This window comes from Mus caroli, unplaced genomic scaffold (genome assembly GCF_978045245.1).
Source record: "Mus caroli unplaced genomic scaffold, Mus_caroli_1 scaffold_11, whole genome shotgun sequence".
Lineage (NCBI taxonomy): Eukaryota > Metazoa > Chordata > Mammalia > Rodentia > Muridae > Mus > Mus caroli.
The window spans coordinates 54,066,372-54,087,345 of NW_028227266.1; the positions used below are offsets into that span (position 1 = coordinate 54,066,372).

Here is a 20,974-nt window from a genome sequence, read left to right on the forward strand (position 1 = left end):
TGATGAGTGCAAGATACTGACATTTTTACATTTTAAAAATAACCATCACACACTTTTTCACTCCTGCTAGTTTTCCTTTCCTGGGTCATCCTTTTGTGAGGTGGATGTAAATACAAACTGTTCAGTGTATGTGATGCTACTTGTATGGATATGATTTTCAGAGCTGATCGCTCATTATCCGACAATGAGGTCAGGGGTAGAGGGAGGAGTTCATCTTTGAAGAAGACGATTTCTCCTGTTCTCTTACTCTCCAGGAGTCTACACTTCCTTACATATTGGTGGGGCTCTCAGAGTCTCCTCTTCCATGTTAGATTTAGTATTGCACGTACTTCACACCAAGTATTGAATATCAACCGTACCTTTATTAATTGCACAGTCCTTTCTTGCGATGTCCGCAATTGATCTGTTAAGAACCATATTGGAGGACTCTGTGCGCCGAAGACGAAGCCTTCGCAATATAGCTTTAACTGGAATGCATTCAGAACAAATAAGGTTCAGATCAATAGAATTTAAAAAAACAAACAAACAAAACCAAGAAAATCTAACAACTGGTATGTGGATACCATGTGATCTCAATAGTGACTTTCAATCATACTTTTCTGAAATAATGTTACTTTCAGAATATCACAATATCAGTGTACATTTAACAGAAGTATGGCATGGTAAGGTCTCAGTTCATGGGAATGACATAGTATTTACAGAGTATCAATGGGACACAGTGTGTGAGGTATCCATTTAGATCCATGTAAACCTAGTGAGACTTACACAACTTCTGGGTACAGCATTGTTGGTGCTATGACCACTATAGCCCAAGCACTTACATTTAGCATGATGAATCTTAGAAAGTAAATGAACATAAAGCCAGAAAAAACACCACTAGGCCTAAAGGAGTGCTCTCTGGTATCTGCTCAATGCCTGAAGAGTCAGCAGGGCAGCAGTGGTTGGGTCCAGCTTCAGACCAGTAGGCAGTGGCTGTTCTTTTCATTCTTCACCTAACCATGATGTTTTATAACCTGTGAAGACTGTATAATATCACATTCAAATAGAGAAGTAGGCAGGAGGCTGTCTTCATTCCACTTTGACATAATTACCCTGAAGAAAAAACTCAGAAGAGGAATAGATGTTCTACTTTTTTTTCAGTTCCTAATTTAAATACTAACAATTTTCTCCAAGAGAAGTGATAAGACAGACTTTGGATAGATCCAATGCCTCCTTTTGCAATCCATGCTTACCATCCAATGACCCCACAATGACTCTGACTCCAGCCATTCTAACACAGCTGTTATAGTGTCAGGGGAGAGCATTTCCCTTGAGTTGATATATTCTGGATAAGCCTTCAAACTCAATGAACAACACAAGAACTCTGGTGATTTGGTGATTTAATGGATGTGTCTGTGTACATCACTTTCTAGATGACTACTGCCATCCACACTGTCTGTGAAGTCATAATGAAGAAGTGTCCCAGAGAAGGTCAGAGCCTTCACTAAGTCTGAGTATGCACCTCTCATCTGCATTCTTCCTCAACAAAGTTCCGTTTCTAAACTACAAACTCTACTATCCTTACTTCAATCCTGAACAAGACATACATTCCTATATGCCTTTAACCACAACAATCTGTAGTGGATGTCAACATAGATATGTGCCCACAGTCACAAGGCATATAAAAAAATAGTGACATGAAATCACATTATTTGATGGTGAATGTATACATCTACTGAGTGTACTGGCTCCCTATACACTCATAATAGCCAAGATGGGAATAGCAGCAGTGAGGCGAAGTAGCCTTCAGGCATAAAGTATAACTCATCATGAAAAGAAGTACGGTCCAAATAATGAGACCATATTTATTACGTAGTGGACATGAGTCTGAAATGTGTTGCTTTTGGACTTACATTAATAGCACCTATAGCACTAAACCATTTGTCTAGAATAAGCCATGTTGAAGTAAAAACACAGTCACCACACCAGCCCACCATGATTTCTGGTGTAGAGTCTCCCATTGTCAAAATCAATTTGACAAGAAGCAGAAAGGGTTTTATTTTTCTGGGTTGTTTTGTTTCTGGTGGCTGTTTTACTGTTCCCAGACAGGGTTTCCTGGCACAACCAGGATTGACCAGGAAATGCCTCAGACTGATCACCATGCATTACTCACTACAGAGCTAGGATTACAAGACTGTGCACCAACTCCCCAGCTATGCAGTGCTAAGGATTTAACCCAATGCCTTCTGCATGGTAGCCCAGTTTTTTGTAAGATAAACACACTGGGCCTACCTGGGCTTTCTCTAGCTTTTAAACTTGTATCTCCAGCACAATGAATGGATGGATGTTCTTTCAGATTTGACCGCCAAGACAGCTAAGGTACTGTTCAGAGTTCACTGTGTGTTGGAATTATTCAGGAAAGCTAGGGTTTCTCCATAATTTCTACCCAAACCTTGATAGAATAAAAGGCACAGTTTATAGTGAGGAAAGCTAGTTTTACACCTCCCATCTGGAAAAACATTTTGTTCTTGTGCTCACTAGCTACCACTCTTGGTCACATGCCCCCATGTCCTGGTAGGTCCTTCTTTAACAGGATACATGCTGAGAAACGAAATCGAGAATATCTGTGGTGAGGTACAACTAATGTGTGAACCCTCAATTTTTTTCATTAACCAATTAGACAAAATTGACTGGCAAATGAAGATATTTTGGGGAAGGACACATATGCAAATATGATCTGTGATACAAAATCCAAAGGCTACTAAAAGAAATGACAGAACTAAAAACACATGACCGTCAGCGTGTCTCTTGGAATACCAGGTTTTCTAAATTATGCTTGCCCTTCTCGTGGCTATCAGGTCACTCAGAAAATGGTCTAGTAAGTGCTTAATTCATATTTACAATGTGTCTTAAGAAAGACATTCTAGAATACATACGGAATCTCTGCTTCCTGGACTGAATCTGCAATTTAGAGAAAAATCTCTTAGGATCAGATCATACTGAGTTATGTTTGTCTATGGTTCTTGTAGACACTTTGAGCAGCGGTAGACAGGACTGGGAAGAGTAGTCAAGTGAAAGATTCTATATTAGTCTCATTGTGTGATACTATGACAAAACACCTGAGGATGGGTACAGTTTAAATAAAAATAGGATTTTTCACACTGCAGCCCATTTAGCCCATATCAGACAATCTTACCTCTTTGTCCTATACTAGGAGATTCTTAAAGCTTTGTTGGGATACAGCAGAGAACTATTATGAGAGCCTGCTCTTGGAAGATGAATCCCTGTTTATTAAGGGGTGCCTCTGTGTCTGGATTATTTACCCTAACCTCATGCTTTAAAATCTCAGTGCCTCGATATCCTTATCATGGACATAAAAATCCTTTACCACATCAATCTTTGGGGAAATACTTTCCAACTGCCTTAGTCTTAGAAATCTCCTGAAGAAAGATAAGACGATACTTTGAGAGAAACAAACTTTTAACAGGTAATATGGGCCAACCTTAGAGTGAAAACAGCTCTAGTTTTAATCTAAACAAAAAAACCTTCTGTCATAAGAAAGGCCCCCTGAAAACAATCTGTAGAAGGTGGCACTGACATTTTTGTATATAGTCCTCCATTAAGAATGACAGGATCCTGTTCCAGATCCTCCTCTTACTGAAAATATTCTTGAATACCTACAGTGTATGTTACCTGATTCATCACTCTGCTGGCATAAAATAGAATATAAAGGAATCCTAAACCTTGCCTTTCTGTGTCTTAGGAAAAGGAAAAAGGTATTTTACCTTCATTAGAGATGTACGTGTCTCCATGACTTGGGGAAGCTTCATCTGGCGCTTGACGGACACCACTAGAAGAACACAAAATAGCTCTAGCTATTGCATAGTTATACCACTTAGTGCATAACAGGGGCTCTTGGCTTGATGTTGACAGAATTCTTTGGATTTAGTCTAAACATTCAGGCTGAATGAACATAGTTCATTAATAAATATGGTCACGCTGATGCAAAATCACCCTCTTGGCTGGAAAACAATTTTAAGAGAAGAACTGGAGAAATAGAAACCTAAGTTTTGCCCTTCTATATAATGTGAATCTGAAGCTACCTGAAAACATTTTATTGAGGAGACAATGAAATAAATGTTAATGATAGGTTTCTGCTACTTCTTCAAAATACTTTGACATCAGGACAGCTGGTACTTCCTTCTAGGTATCAGTCAGACCTCTTTTAACTCCATTGTCCAGCATCTAGATCCCACATGCATTAAATGTATATGATTTTTAATGATGTGTGACCTTAATATTGTATTGTGTGTTTGTGTAAATGCAGTGTGTGCTTCTTCATGCTATGTATGATGTAGGTCCAGAAGACAACTTTATGAAATTTCTTTTCTCCTTCATGGATTACATGAGATCTGGAAATCAAGACAGGTAGTCATATTGATTAAGTTTTTCTTTTGTTTTTTTTGTTTTTGTTTTGTTTGGCTTTGTTTTCTTTTGTTTTGTTTGAATGTCTATCTGAGTGCCTGCAGTGCCTGTATGGATGTGCACCAATTCCATGCCTGATGATATCAGAGGTTAGCAGTGTATTTGATGCCATGAAACTGAAGTAATGCATAATGGCTGAGAAGCATCTGAGACAACGTTCAACATCCTTAATCATCAGGGAAATGCAAATCAAAACAAGCCTGAGATTCCACCTCACACTATTCAGAATGGCAAAGATCAAAATTTCAAGTGACCGCAAATGCTGGCAACGATGTGGAGAAAGAGGAACACTCCTCCATTGCTGGGTGGAACTGCAAGTTGATACAACCACTCTGGAAATCAGTTTGGCGGTTCCTCAGAAAATTGGACATAGTACTACCAGAAGATCCAGCAATACCTCACCTGGGCATATACCCAGAAGATGTTCCAACTGGTAATAAGAACACATGCTCCACTATGTTCACAGCAGCCTTAGTTATAATAGCCAGAAGCTGGAAAGAACCCAGATGTCCCTCAACAGAGGAATAGATACAGAAAATGTGGTACATTTACACAATGGATTACTACTCAGCTATTAAAAACAATGGATTCATGAAATTCTTAGGCAAAGGGATGGATAGGAGGATATCATCCTGAGTGAGGTAACCCAATCACAAAAGAACTCACTTGATATGCACTCACTGATAAGTGGATATTAGCCCAGAAACTTAGAATACCCAATATACAATTTGCAAAACACATGAAACTGAAGAGGAAGGAAGAACAAAGTGTGGATACTTCATCCCTACTTAGAATGAGGAACAAAATATCCATGTAAGGAGTTACAGAGACAAAGTTTAGAGCTGAGCAGGAAGAAAGGACGATGCAGAGACTGCCCCATCCTGGGTCCCATACCATAATCAACCACCAAACACAGACACTGTTGCATATGCCAGCAAGATATTACTGGCATGACCCTGATATAGCTGTCTCTTGTGAGGCTATGCCAGTGCCTGGCAGATACAGAAGTGGAGGCTCACAGTCATCTATTGGATGGAACACAGGGCCCTTAATGAAGGAACTAGAGAAAGTACCCAAGGAGCTAAAGGGGTCTGCAACACTATAGGAGGATCAACAATATGAACTAACCAGTACCCCATAGAACTGTGTCTCTAGTTGCATATGTATCAGAAGATGGCCTAGTTGGACATCAATGGGAGGAGAGGCCCTTGGTCTTGTGAAGATCATATGCCTCAGTACAGGGGAATGCCAGGACCAAGAAGCAGGAGTGGATGTATTGGGGAGCAGGGCGGGGGGGAGGGTATAGGGTACTTTCAGGATAGCATTTGATATGTAAATGAAGAAAATATCTAATCAAAACTAATAGCCAGAAGCTGGAAAGAACCCAGATGCCCCTCAACAGAGGAATGGATACAGAAAATGTGGTATATTTACACAATGGAATACTACTCAGCTATTAAAAAGAATGAATTTATGAAATTCTTGGGCAAATGGATGGACCTGGAGGGCATCATCTTGAGTGAGGTAACACAATCACAAAGGAACTCACACAATATGTACTCACTGATAAGTGGATATTAACCCAAAACTTAGGATACCCAAGATATAAGATACAGTTTGCTAAGCACATGAAACTCAAGAAGAATGAAGACTAAAGTGTGGACACTATGCCCCTCCTTAGAATTGGGAACAGAACACCCATTGAAGGAGTTACAGAGACAAAGTTTGGAGCTGTGACGAAAGGATGGACCATCTAGAGACTGCCATATCCAGAGATCCATCCCATGATCAGCATCCAAAAGCTGACACCATTGCATTCACTAGCAAGATTTTGCTGAAAGGACCCAGATATAGCTGTCTCTTGTGAGACTATGCCAGGGCCTAGCAAACACAGAAGTGGATGCTCACAGTCAGCTAGTGAATGGATCACAGGGCCCCCAATGGAGGAGCTGGAGAAAGTACCCAAGGAGCTAAAGGGGTCTGTAACCCTATGGGTGGAACAACATTATGAACTAACCAGTACCCTGGATCTCTTGACTCTATCTGCATATGTATCAAAAGATGGCCTAGTCGGCCATCACTGGAAAGAGAGGCCCATTGGACATGCAAACTTTATATGCCCCAGTACAGGGGAAAGCCAGGGCCAAAAAAATGGGATTGGATGGGTAGGGAAGTAGGGGGGAGTGTATGGGGGACTTTTGGGATAGCATTGGAAATGTAATTGAGGAAAAGATGTAATAAAAAAAAGAATTCAGTTGGAATTTTGATGTGGATTGCATTGAATCGCTTTTGCCAAGATAGCCATTTTTTATTAAATTAAACATGCCAATCCATAAAAAACAAACAAACAAAAAAAAACAATCAAAACTAAAAATAAAATGGCATTGCTCCCTGGATAAAATAAAATAAAAAAATAAATATATACAAAGTTGAAAAGACTAATAGTATTACATTTCAAAAGGAGCTGCTATAGTTGCTAAAGCCCCTTGTGTCTCTTTTCCACTGTGGTGCACTGATCCCCTTGTACTATAAGCAGGAATCTTACCAAGCTTTCAGTCAGGTAGTTTGGCAGCAACAGGAAATCAACTAATATGCCATGGTTCAGTCACCACCTCTGCCCACTTGGAAGACCTTTAATTGCCATTCTCTCTGCCTCAACCACCCAAGCAAAGAAATAGCCCTACTGCACCCAGACCTTCTCACTGGATCTGACTATGAAGGCCAATATCTACCCCTACCATGGTCATTTCCTTGAAGGCTAGTCTCCATCCATAAGCAATTTTCAGGCTCTTCCATATGGAATCTGGGAGACAGCCAGTGGAGAGAGTCTATGGTAGGTGCCTATAGTAGGAAAAGCCACACTGCCTCACACAAGAACCACGTCAGCTCTCCTTTGTTCATATCATGCAATCAAAACCAAACTAAGAGTTTAAAAACTTTTACATTGTGCAGCTGAACTTGAACAGGTAAGCCAGAAATAACCTGCAAGATTATTTTCACATTCTTTTCACAAAATTGTTGTATAATCACAAGCACTATTAATAACAAACTGACTACAGCATCCCCATGCATCAGTGGTGCTGCATGACTTTGCTGCTCTATTCTCTATCAGATGCCTGTGTCCATGTCCTTCTACTGAAGCCGCTTACTGCTTCTATGGACTTTGAAAGAGAAGTTGAACTTTAAAGTGGCTGACACTATTTGAAGACTGTGGGACTTTTAACATTGTACACTATTTTATATTACACCAACATGGGATCTTGGAGAAAAACAGGCAAGATTTTGATTAACCGTGGCATGCTTATGTCTCAATGCCTATTTACATTCTTATGGCCAAGGGTAGAATACAGTGCTTTGGATAACAAATGTCACTCAAAGTTCATGCATTTGTATATTCGATTCCATAGGTGGTGGCACTGTTTGGGAGAGGTTGGAAGACTTGAAGCCTTACTTGGCGAAGTACATCATTAGGTCTGAACTTTGTAAGGTTGTAGCCTCACCCCACTTCCATCCAATCTTTTCTGCTTTCTGGATGTAGTTGAAAATGGGATCTTGGCTTGTTTTTCTGCCCCATCTATTCCAAGCCTCCCCCACAAATAGACTGTAGCACTGGAACAAAAGCCAAAACGGGTTTTTTCTTCTCTTTTTGAATGTGATATTTTATGACAGTAACAAAAAAGAACCAAGCAGAAATTGGTACCAGAAAGCTGGGGCATGGATGTGACAGACAGACCTGACCATGTTCCTTGATGGAGGATTATGGATATGTAGAACTTTGACATGAAAGAACCATTGAGTGTTTAAAATGGAATAAGCTCATGAGTAGGATGTTGGAAAATAATGCTAAAAGAAAGACAAGGAAGAAATCTTGGTTTGTGGGGTTTCAGAGAGCAGCAAAGTCTCCTTGGAGCTACTTGAATGAAGTTTGGGTTAGGACTCTGGAAGAGAGCCCTGTGCTTTACAGGGATAATAGCTCTTGGGTAGCCAGGGCTGGGAAATGAGATGAATAGAGAACCAGCATGGACCCTGAGGTGAAATCTTCCAAGAAGTTTGTCCTTGAAGTCAGCACACAGAAGCACTGGCTCAGAGAGGCCAAGCATGAATCTGGAGTGGCACCGAAACTTGGTAATGTGTCAGTTTCTAATGTGCTACTTGCTGTGGTAGCATAAAAGCTTCAGGATTGAAGCACACATGGAAAGAAGCTGTGGTGTGGCACGAAGTGGGTGGGTCAGAGTCCCTAAAGAGAGGCTAAGCAAGGCCATGGGGGGAAAATCCAAGCTAATTCCAGGGAGACCTCTGTATATTGGAGATGACAGGATACCGAAAGCAGTGAACTTGGAGTGGAGCTGGCATGAGCCTCCAATAGGAGGCACAAGTGCTGTGGGTGTTTGTCTGGGAAACAGCTCTGAAAGCTTTTAAAAGCAGAAGATGATGAGTACTTCCTCGATGTTGGATATTGACCTTCTTGTATTATTTTCTTGTGAGTTTTGTTTTGTTTTCCTTTCTTTTCACTGTGGCCTTCTTATTGCTTCTTTGAACTAGGAGCATTTAAAAGTTGAGTTTTCCCAGGAAACTGAAGTTAAGAGATTGGAAGTTTTAGGACAACTTGAATTTTTAAATGGTTGGCATTATTTGAAGACTGGGGACTTTTAACACTGTACACTATTTTATTTCAACATGAGACTACATAGAAAGCCAGGCAGGGCGATGATTCAACAGTGGCATGCTTCTGTGTCATTTTGATATGAACAGTGCCATTTAATCCTCATCGTCTACTCCCACACCTAGGAAGATGGAATCAAACCTGAGGAGTTGCTTCCAGCAGATTGGCTTGTGAATATGACTATGGGCAAATTCTTTATTGCTACTTGACATTGGAGGGTCCAGAGCACTATGGGTAGTGTTAATCCTTAGGCAGATGTAGCAGTCTTCTGTAAGAATAGTGACTGAGCAACCCAGAGAAAGCAACTCAGTAAGCAGCATTCCTTCATGACCTCTGCTTATGTTCCTGCCTCCAGCTTGCTGTTTGAGCCCCTGACTTCACTTTCCTTGGTAGTGTCCTGTAACTCAAAGATGAAATGAGCCTCTTCCTAAAAGGTACTTTTAGTCAATATGTTTATCATACTAGCGGAAAGCAAAGTCTAACAGGTACCTTTGACAAGATGTAGGACACAGAAAAAAATGAAAAATACTTATTAATGAATACACCAGCAGGACAGAGACATGGGAAGGAAACACGTTTGGCTCAGCTATTAGATGACAGTTACAAACTACATTAAACTCTGGACTAGATGACATGGCCATTTCTTTGTCTAAAGAGTACACTTTCTTCTTACAAAGGGTGAAAGAATAAGAATGAATAATAAAATATTTGGTCAAAGCATTGAGAAGAGCTTAAAGAATGATTTAGCAACACACCCTCATCATTGGTTCTGCCTATTCGGAAGACTCTTAAATTGACTATAAGCCATGGAGAAAGAATAACATGACTGTGCCTAGACCATCTGAGATGACCAGGAATGTCATTACTTACCACTAAAATATTTCTCCCAAGTTGGTCTGTGCAAAGATGTTTTACTTGGGCTGGTGGGAGCATCCCTGCCGACCTTATCATCAGTATCTAGAAGATAGTAAGTGGAGAGAGTGAGTCACATATTGGTACCTGTAGTGGATTACACATGCATTGCAAAATATCAATCTCAGCTTTCCTTTTGGTTTTATCATTCAGTGAGCACCACAATAGTAATTTTAATGTTTTAAGTCCCATGTTTGTACTTCTCCATGTAAGTTAGGGAAATTAACACTTCACATATCAAAAGAATTTTCAAGATATCTTCATCTTATTCACAGAGGAGATACCAGAAAATATACAACTATTATTAACACAAAATGTAAACAATGGGTACCCTCAATACCATCCGTAGAATCTCGGGACTTTCATGACTTCTTCAACATCACTTTGCCATGGGAAAGTGGGGACAGCAGCAGAATATGGTGGTTTCCATAGGAAATGTATCTCAAAAGCAGATGTATTTAAACATTTGGGTCCCCAGTTGAAGGTGGGATTTTAGGAAGGTTATAGCATGTTACGGTCTGGAAGTCTTCCTGACCAAACTGCATCACTGGGAGTATGTTTTAAAAGTGGATAGCCTCACCCCCACTTGCAGGCCTGTTCTAATTTCTACATCTGGTTGAAGAATTGATCTCTCAACTTCCTGTTCTGGCTTTTCTGATCCCCAGATTGTCCTACCATTAAAGGTTCTACCTATGGAACTGCAAGACAAGATGCATTCTTTTTTTCCATAAGTTCCTTTTGCGGCTGCTGTTTTGTTATTGAAACCCAAAAGAAACTAATACAGAAATGGGTGGCAGGAAAAACTCTATGTTGTTGCGATCCAACTGACTAGTTTATTTTGAGGATTGTGGAAGCATCTGGAACTCGCCTTCAGCCATTGAGTCCTCAGAGCTTCCTAGGTGGACTACAGGTTATAAGATCATGCTGAAGGGCCGACAGTGTAGGCCTGAGTTGTTTCATACAGCAGCAGAGACTCTACTGGGATTACTATCAGGTGTGAAGTGGAGCTCTCTTGTCTACAAGACAAGACCTGCTACTGCTCATAGAACCACAGAGGGACAACTTACCCAGGATTCAGGAGATGAGTGAGTTATACATATTGAGCATTGCATGTGTCTTAGACTCTGGGGTTTATATTGTGTTTTTATTCTAAGTTTCTTCCTTCTAAGCGAAACAAGGTATATGACCTCTTTTACATAGAAAAGAAGAGCTTATGGCTAAAGGGCTTTGGATTTCTAAGAAGAACAAGAGCTTTCAAATGGTTAGAATTATTTGAAGGCCATGGGACTTTTTTTGTAATATGATATTAATGTGAGATCTTGGGGACAAGCAATAAAGAGAAGATTATGATTTGTATTTAACAGCAATGTGTTTGGGTATCAAGTTGTAAGTGGTGACTTGTATTGGTTAATCTTCACTGTCAGCCTCACTCACCTGAAAAGAAGGAGCCTAAATTGGAGAACTGTCTCCATCAGATTGGCCTGTAGAAATCTGTGTGGGGCTTGTCTTGATTGCTACTTGATATAGGAGGTCCTAGCCAAATGTGAGTGGCATGCTATTCTTGGAAAGAATGGCTTTAGAAGTATATTAAAGGTGTCTTAGCAAGCCAGAGATCAAGTCGGAAAGGAGTGTTGCCCATGATCTCTGTTTACCTTCCTGTCTCATGATTCCTGCCTTAACTCGTCTCAATGATGGTCTAAGACTTTAAAATACAATGAAATAAATCTTTTCTTCCCCAAGTTTCTCTTGTTCTTGTGTGTCTCAGAGCAATGGGAAGCAAAGTAGAACAGTGTACCTTTGACAAAGGCAGAACACAGAGAATACCTAGAGAAAACATAAGACACAGGAAAGGACACCTAAATAATGACAACATACATTAAAGTCTGGGACAAATGTCATGGTCATGATGCTGTCCTTGGAGTATATTATCTTCCTTTGTAGCAGGGAAAAAATAAGAAACTGGGTCCTTGTCTTTCTACCTTCTGTCCAGATTATGTGGTCAAGAGGATCCATTTACACAAGGCCTTAAACTATACTGTGTGATTTGGGTTGAGTGGGAAATGTCCCACATAGCCTCAAGTGTTCAAACACTTGGTCCTCAGCTGGCAGTGCCTCTTGAGAAGGGTTGGCTCCAGCACAGGTAGATCTTCCCTGGAGAAAGTGAGTCACTGAGGACATTTTAGGCTTTAGAGCCCAGTCTCATTTCTCTTAACTCACTGCCTCTTGAGTGTGAATATGATGTGACTGACTAGCCCCTGAACTGGCTAAGATACCTTCCCTGCCAGCTGCCATATCTTCTCCACCACAGTGGGATCATCTCTTTAACTATATGCCACAATAAAAGTCATTGTCAACTAAAATGCTTCTTCTCAGGAATTTCTTCATAATAAGGAGAAGGTGAACTAACTATAATGATTCAATAATAGTTTTATCATTGCTTCTTAGCCAGTTGGAAGACCCTTCAAACTGACAGTCATCTGTAGATACCCAAAGAGAAGGAATAGGAAAAACCCAAATGATCCTAGACCCTCCCATTGGATTTGGCCAGGACTGCCATTACCTACCACTACTACCAGCATAACTGCTTCCAAGGCTGCTCTCTCCTGATGAGTCATTCTCGATGCTGGCGTTATGAAAATAAGTGACATCTGGAAGAAAATCAGTGAAGAGTTGAATCTCACCAGGAATGCCATTATCTCCCACTCCCAAGATCATCACTTTGAAGGCTGTTCTCCCTACCCAAGTCAACATCAGTGTTTTCTTCAAACATATGAATATCTGGAAGAAAGCAAATGGAGACAGTAAATGACCCACACCTTGGTGATCCTAGTAGTTTGTGAAGCCACCCTGCCTCACATGAGAACAAGCTCAACTTCCTTTGGGTTACATCATTCACTGAGAACCGAAAGAGAAGTTTATTTTATGTGATTTTACATTTTTTGGTTGTAGTTCTACTGGTGAATTAGGGAGATTAATATGTCACTATGAAAAAACAGTGCGAGGAATCTTAATTCTTTTTATACAGAAAAGACAACATAATTTACAACTACAATTTGGTTACTCAAAGTAATTATCAAGTGGCCACAGTACCATCAGCAGTGCCTCGGGACTTCTCTGCTGTACATACTCTCGTTAACTCTGATATTATGCTCTGAGTACGTAATCTCCTGTTTCTATATACTGCTCTTCTTGCCAGAGAATGTTCTGGAATGCAAGCACAACAAAAGGAGGTCAGCTGCATAGCAGACAAACAAGTAAATTAAAGATCAAGCTGTATGTTACCATACATCTCATTACTTATTTCCAAGCACATCCTTCTGATTCGGGCATTATTCCTGAACCATCTCAGACATCAGTGTACCCTAATGGCAGGTATGACATGGTCACTGTAGGAAAGGTCTCTATTCATGGAGATGACACAGGATCAACAGAGGGGCCCTGTGAACTGAGCGTGCAGGACGGCCAGCATGCAACTCGATATAAGAGTCAGACCTCTGTGAACTTTGTGCAGCTCCTCACTTCTCCATTCTTGGCACTATGAAGCCACAGTTCCCCAACAACTCACACTAAGCTTGATGAATCTACAAAAGCAAATCATGTCAATCTTTTCTTTACAGTCCCTCACCCCACAAAAGTATTCTATAGTGTTTGGGAAGTGCCAGGGGAATTCACTAGAGAGCAGTAGCTTAATCCCCTGTTGGATTTTGTGTCTCAAGAGGTTGTTTCTTAGCATTCTTTACCTACCCAAGGTATTTTACATTCATGAACACTACATCTCTTACTTTCAACCTGCAGATATCATGCTAGTTGCTACGTTTATGTCATGCAGAGGGGAAAAGAACAGATGAGGATGAATGTTCTACTTCTCAATCCCAGAAATGAAAACAGTTACAAAATAAATAAAATAAAAACAGGAATGAGAGACCTTTGTCAGCTCAGCTATGTAGCCATCTCCTACCACTACCTTCACGCTGTCAGCTATCCCTCCATGAGTGTTTCTAAGCATGTTAAAAAGAAAATACCCATGGGTATTATCATTTTACAGATGGGATCCGACACCATTTACAATGGCAGCAAATAACTCCCTGGCTACTGAGTTTCACCGTACCTTCACTGCTGCTGCTGCTAGAGTTTCCTATATCTCCATCAGGCCCCTTTATAAATTCTGCACTGCCTCCTGAGGGCTGGACATCCCTCAACATTCTTTTTTTCTTACCTGAAAAAGAAATGAAGACCCAACAATGAAGTTTAACCTTAATGGTATAAAAATAACAGAGGGCAGCTAAGCATTGCTCTGAGTTTAAATATTTTATCTCATTGCTTCCTTCTGGATCATCACAGAGATCAGTGTACATTTGGTGTAGACATCACATGGTCAATATAGGTAATGTCAGGACCAGGAGAAAAGCAGCATGAATCAGTGTGGCAACACTGTATAACCCAGATGACCAGTATCTAGAGCACTTTAACAACCACATGGATGCAATGAGGTTTAGACAATTCCTTCTTCCTCTAAGCTTTGCACTAGGGCACTGGAAATGAAGGACACTTCATAAGCCTTATGAGTCTGAAAATACCTAATAATAGAGGTTTAATTAAAAGCACTGGCAATACAGAAATCTCATGACATTTGTTAAGTATGGGAAACGAACAGACAAGACCCAGCAGCAAGTTTAGACAGGGTGCATGCAGAAGGGTTGGTTGCATGGCCTTGAGCCAAAAGGACAGTGATTGCTTGCTTCTCATTCTTAACTCAGCATGATGTTTCCCAGATCATGGAGAACATATAGTATTACCTGCAGTGGGCCCTAGCAGGAGAAAATTATATTACATTGCTTACATTTCACTGGAAGCTACTGGAGCACTTGCTTTTATGTCACTGTGAACAAATTGCCTGACAGAAGTAAAAAGTAAGATGTGGAGGGATGTTCTACTTTCGAATCCCTGACACAGAATATGAGTTTGCAAAAGAAGCAATCCAGGGGCCTTGTGGGTATAAGTGCACCTCCCACCACCACCAGCCTCAAGCTGCCTATCAGTGCTTTGTGATCATATCTACCACAACGACTCAGACACCAGATTATCACTTGGTGGTTGGCAGGGAAATAGCACTATCTTTCAACTGATTCACTCTAAATAAACCCTCAACATAAACTGACAAGACAAGATGCCTCGACAACTGTTGCTCAATAAACTGAGTGTGTGCATTCTGCCTCTCAGGGATCATTACCTTAGCAACTATTCTATAGCCAGGTCAGGCCTTCCAAGAGCAAGGGCTGTGGCTGCACTCACACTGAGTGTGTACATGCCCTGGTCACTTCTTCCTCAGTAAAGTCCAGCTTCTACTATACAACATGAGTTTCTATTCACTCTCTACCCAGGGGTAGAACTTCCCTTGCTTCCCCTGAACTCAAAGCCTCCATTGCTGATGCCTAGACATGCAGACACACCTTGGTATGACATGCAGCCATGTCTTCAGTGCTGGATAGATACACTGAATGGATGAGATTCCTCTGCTCTTACTTGCTAATCAACATGGAGACTGACTAACAGTAAAAGAAAATATGTTTAAAGCAGTCTAGCTAGTCTTTAAGTGGGGCCAGTTAAAAGAATTCTTGTGACTAGATTTCCAACAACATTGATTGGAGTTGGGCTCTAAACTGTGTGATGCTTTGAGCTCATGATAACAACCAAAAGTCTGTCACCAGTTCTTACTGTGATCTGTTACAACAAATGAAATTAAGATGGGACACACGTGCAGTTTGCCTTCTTTGCTGGATCTTCCATTCTTACATTGAATGCTCTCACTAGGCAGGTCAGCTCATTCATTCCCTGTTTGTCATTTCTGTTTCCTATTTTCTTGTTGTTCTTGTTGTTGTTAGGCATGGACTATTGGACAGCCCATGATGCCCAGAAACTGTAGTATTGCAAATAACCATGGAGTCCAGATCCCCTGCTTCTGCCTCTGGGGTGCTGAGATAATGGTCATGAGACTACCACTCAGATTCGTGTGGCACTGAAGCTCACACTGAGGGCCTCCTACATCCCAAGTATGCACTTTACCATAAAAGCTGTTTTCCAGCATATGTGGGTTCTCTCTGTCTCTCACCCTTGTGCAAAGTCTGCACCCAGGCAAATGGATGCTTAAGTGGGATTTTGTTATGGTTTTCTATCTCTGCAGATTTGACTTGTACCAGGTGCATCTAATGGCTGAAATTCATCTATTTTGACTGACGGAATCATGATAAGGCAGTCAGTGGAAGTTTGATCTCATATACTGATACTGGAGCCCATGTTGTGTACACAATGGTGATCTTGGCCTATGAAGGTAGACAACTCACTTACCTCTGTGTCTTGGTTACTTCAATGGAGCAATACACAAACAAATAGAGCCAGCATACAAGACTGTGATGAGGTCTGAATTAATGTAGGGAAAGTGTGTACTTTCTTTATTGAGAAAATCGATGTTAGAATTCGGGTTTAGGGACTGGAGAGATGGCTCAGCAGTTAAGAGTGCAAGAGCACTGAGTGCTCTTTTATAGGTACTCAGTTTAATTCCTAGCAATCACATGGTGGGTCACATCTATCTGTAATAGGATCTGTTGCCTTTTTCTGGTGTGTCAGGAGACAGTTACAGTGTACTCACATATATAAGACAAACAAATAAATCTTTAAAAAGAAAGAAAAAGAAAGAAAGAAAGAAAGAAAGAAAGAAAGAAAGAAAGAAAGAAAGAAAGAAAGAGACAGAAATAGAGAAAGAAAAGAGAAGAAAAGAAATGATAAAAGAAAAGAATAGGAATTGGTTTTTAAAAATTGGGATTTCTATCTAGGAGACATATAGATATACATACATTCTGATGCATAAGATCTCAAACTATGTTTATCACAACTAAATGCATGAAGAGTACACATGCTCACAATTTCTTCCTTAGGATATCACTTTATAGGTTTGTTTGGGGAGGATGGGGGTGTTTCTTTAAATGAAAGTTTTGACAGTCCCTGCCAGCTGGTGATAGAAACAGACACCTGACAAAAGATGGGCAGTGCTTATACAACTCTCATCATAAATAGGTCTTAAGGAAACAGCTCCACAATACATACGATATCGTTTCTTGGTTGGCTGCACCTACAATTTAGAGAAAAGAAACTCTTAGGTCCCGAACACAGGGAGTTCCAATTCTAAATGGTTTACTTCCTCTTTTCGTACTTATGTAATTATAATTAGGATGGGAAAGACGAGTCAAGACAAAGATTCTGTATTAGTCATATGATTTTGATGGAAAAACATCTGTCTGAACTTGGATACTCTGTGACAGAACTATTTTTCACACTCCCTGATACAGCCCAAATCAGACCACCCTATCACCCTGTTAAGGGTTCTGGATGCTACACTGTCACAGGGCAAAGAAACTTAGTAACAACCTGTCCTTATGAGTCCCCTTTAATGAGTGCATCCATGGCCCATGATCTGTGTGCCCCCTGGCTGTGAAGAAAGAGGTTCCTATGAAGTGATATGGATGACCACAGATGCACAGTTGAGGAGGGATATGGGAGCTTCTCTGACAACCCCTGCCCTCACCCCAACCTCAACCCTTACCCAAAACTAACAGCCTAGACAGGAAGCAATAGAACTGAACTCTTTTAAGAAGGGTGATGAGAATGCTGAAGTGTAGCTGATCACAATCAATAGCTTCTGGAAGGGTAGGGGGGTGACTCAGTTCTAGATAAGGGGCTTGCCATCAGAGTTGACCATGCTCCAGTGAGTTTATAAATGACAAAAATTGGACTTGCTTTTCACTATTATTATATTTATATTTACTTTTCTTGGCAGGAAGGAAGACATGGAGGGACTGGGAAGTGAATGTCATCAAAGAGCAGGAAGTGAAAGTCACAGAGAATCAAAAAAAAAAATGTTATGTTAAAAAAGGGGTGCCTCCATGCTCAAATTACCTACACTAAGTTTCATGTTTTAAAACTCGGGTGACCTCAATGTTCCTATGATTGACATAGGAAGTTTCTAGCACAGCAAAGCCTCAAAAACCTGCTCATCCCATCCAAATCATAGAATACTGCAGGAGAGCACAAAGACAACACTTACAGGAAATACACATTTTTCATAAATGATAAGTCAGCTACCTTTGAAAATATTTATTTGGTGTGTATCTGTGCTTGAGTATATGTATGTGCATGTGTCTTAGTTAGGGTTTTATTGCTGTGAAGAGACACCACGACCAAGGCAACTCTTATAAAGGACACCATTTCATTGGGGCTGGCTTACACTTTCAGAGGTTGAGTCCATTATCATAGTGGTGGGATGCAGGGCAGCATCCAGGCAGACATGGTGCTATTAGAATGGAGGGTTCCACAACTTGATCTATAGGCAGCCAAAAACTGGCTGTCTTCCACAGCAAGCCAAGAGGAGCATCTCTAAAACACTGGGCAGAACTTGAGAAGTAGTAGACCTCAAAGCATGCCTACACAGTGACACACTTCCTCCAACAAGGCCCCATCTATTCCAACAAGGCCACATCTCCTAATAGTGCCATATACCACGGGCCAAGCATATTCAAACCACCACAGCAACACATGTGTGCAGGAGTCCACAGAGGCCAGCAAACAGTGTAAAGTCCTCTAATACTAGAGTTATAGATGGTTATGAACAGATGGTTATAAAGGTTCTCTGCCATGTGACAGTGTAGGGTCCAGGACCCTTATCAGAGAGATAGTGTAGTCTGATATAAGCTGAGTCAGCAAAATGGCAAACCACCAAAGGAATCAAACCTGATTCCTTTGAAAAGCAGCAAGTGCTCTTAATCACGGTACCATTGCTCCAGCTTCATCTGTTATCTTTTGAGTAAAAATTACAAAAACTTAACTATAAAAAGGAGCACCTTTGTTGGAGAAGAAAAGGTGGTCTACAACATTCACAACAGTGACCAGGTCAGGGGATAACTTCGTACAATTGCATTTCATTCACTTCCTAAGTAAATAACTTAATATATGTGTATGCATGATTGTTTTTATTATTACAATATGACATCTACTAAAAATAGAGGGATTGTAAAGTCCCTTGGAAATAACTTGGAAAATGTGAAGGCCAACTTACCTTCCTTGGCAGGGCCAACTCTTCTCTCAGGACAGTCCCGTCAATTGGGGCTGTCGTCTGGATGTTATCTGAAAAATAATATTTAAAAAACACACACAACATACAGCTCAAGGTACAATTTGTAATTTCCCAGAGATCTTTCTTTCATAAGCACGAAGATCTATGGATTTAGTCTACACAGCTGAACTGAGTGGCTATAGTTCATCGATAAGCATGATCAAACTACTGCTGGACCATCCCTTCTAATGGGAAAGTTGGAGAAAAGAGGAATGGGGGACAAAACTTTTGGCCTCTCTCAGTAATGAGAGTAATGTCTAAGGACATGTGCACCAACCATGTTTGACAGGTAAGTACTAAAATGAAGCATCAGGTAACACAGGACCTCTGTCATGTCTTCAGGCCATTCTGAACCCCAGGAAGATTGACACTTTCTCAGGAACCTCTCAAACCTATGTCAATGCCCACTACCTGAAATATGCAGAATTTTCATTTGTAATTAAGCAAATGGGAATTTAAACTAAATAGTCCACACAGCATAGTACACAAATAGATTTGACAGGATGTTCACAACATAATTACATTCACCTACTCATCCTTTAAAAAACAGTAAGATTGCTGAACAGTGGATGATGATGTCAGTAGTACACTCTAAGTAAACTACACACATGTAATTCTGTTGATCTTCCTTCCATTTGTCTTCATGGTGTGGAGTGGCTGCACAGATACAGATCAGTAAATCCACACTTGAGCGGGTTAGAAGGAGGGTCTGAGACCCATTGACCACTAGGATACTTTAATCCAGCTCTCTATCCAAGTTGTCACTAAAATGATACATCACATCAATATTGGAATGCTATTTCAAGTTCTTAAACATCCCTATTCTGGGGTGTGCATTTAATACAATGTAAACACTTCTTGGCTTCACAAATATCACTAAAAGGTATCCCTGATTTGAACTGACTTCATGGCAAGTATGGAGACTGATTCAAGACTCACAGAATGTGCATGTCCAAAGCCTCAGTATCCCAAAAGCCAATCTTATAACCCCCCCTTTCGTGTGTGTGTGTGTATTCATTCTATCAATTCTGTTACTTTAAAGAACCTTGATACAAAAAATATCAAAAGGTAAAGTCAAATTACTTTACAGGACAATTAAAATATATTTCACAGAAAGTAGAATATTAACCAGTCCAGTTGAAGGACAACATTCAATGGTGAATATCATACCTTGACACGAACAATTATTTCCCATATTTAAATGTTTACCACAACCAAAATTAAGAAGCAAGTAGTCAGTCTCTTTGCAGAAATCTCTACTATACTGAGGATCAGGACTGAGACATGAACATATATAATCACATAACTATGGCAACACTGTGTGTCACAGAACTGGGAAGACTGAGGTCACAATCCATACTGGCAATCTACAAGCTGCTACATGGGCAAGTGGGATAATACAAGTTCAAGACCACATTTTCAAATAGGTTAATGGGTTGGCAAGATGATTTAGTGTTTAGAGTGTCATACAAGCCTGATGACCTGAGTTTAATAACCAGAACCCATGGTGAAATACTCAAAAGCTGTCTTCTAGTATACTATGCATTTTATGTACGGATGTCGATCCATGTACCATCATTATACCTGGAAAACACACACACACACAAATCATAATAATTTTTTTAAAAAAGAGATTATTATACATGTTATTTGTAGCAGCTTATGATATCATACTAATTATGTTAGCCAAAAACCTTTTTGGAGTGTCCTACATGTAGGCTAAAGGAAGCCTTCCCCCAGTTGGCGCTAATTGGGAAAGAAAGTTGCCACCA

General features: G+C 40.4%; 1 long non-coding RNA gene across 1 annotated transcript; it reads right to left on the reverse strand.

The window, feature by feature from the left end:
* Positions 1 to 13,182: 13,182 nt before the first annotated feature.
* On the reverse strand, positions 13,183 to 17,167 carry LOC147002023 (uncharacterized). The gene is made up of 3 exons (XR_015044534.1): positions 17,141 to 17,167; positions 14,148 to 14,255; positions 13,183 to 13,243 (listed from the first exon to the last, which is right to left on the reverse strand). It is a non-coding gene; the product is annotated as an uncharacterized LOC147002023 (long non-coding RNA).
* Positions 17,168 to 20,974: the final 3,807 nt, after the last annotated feature.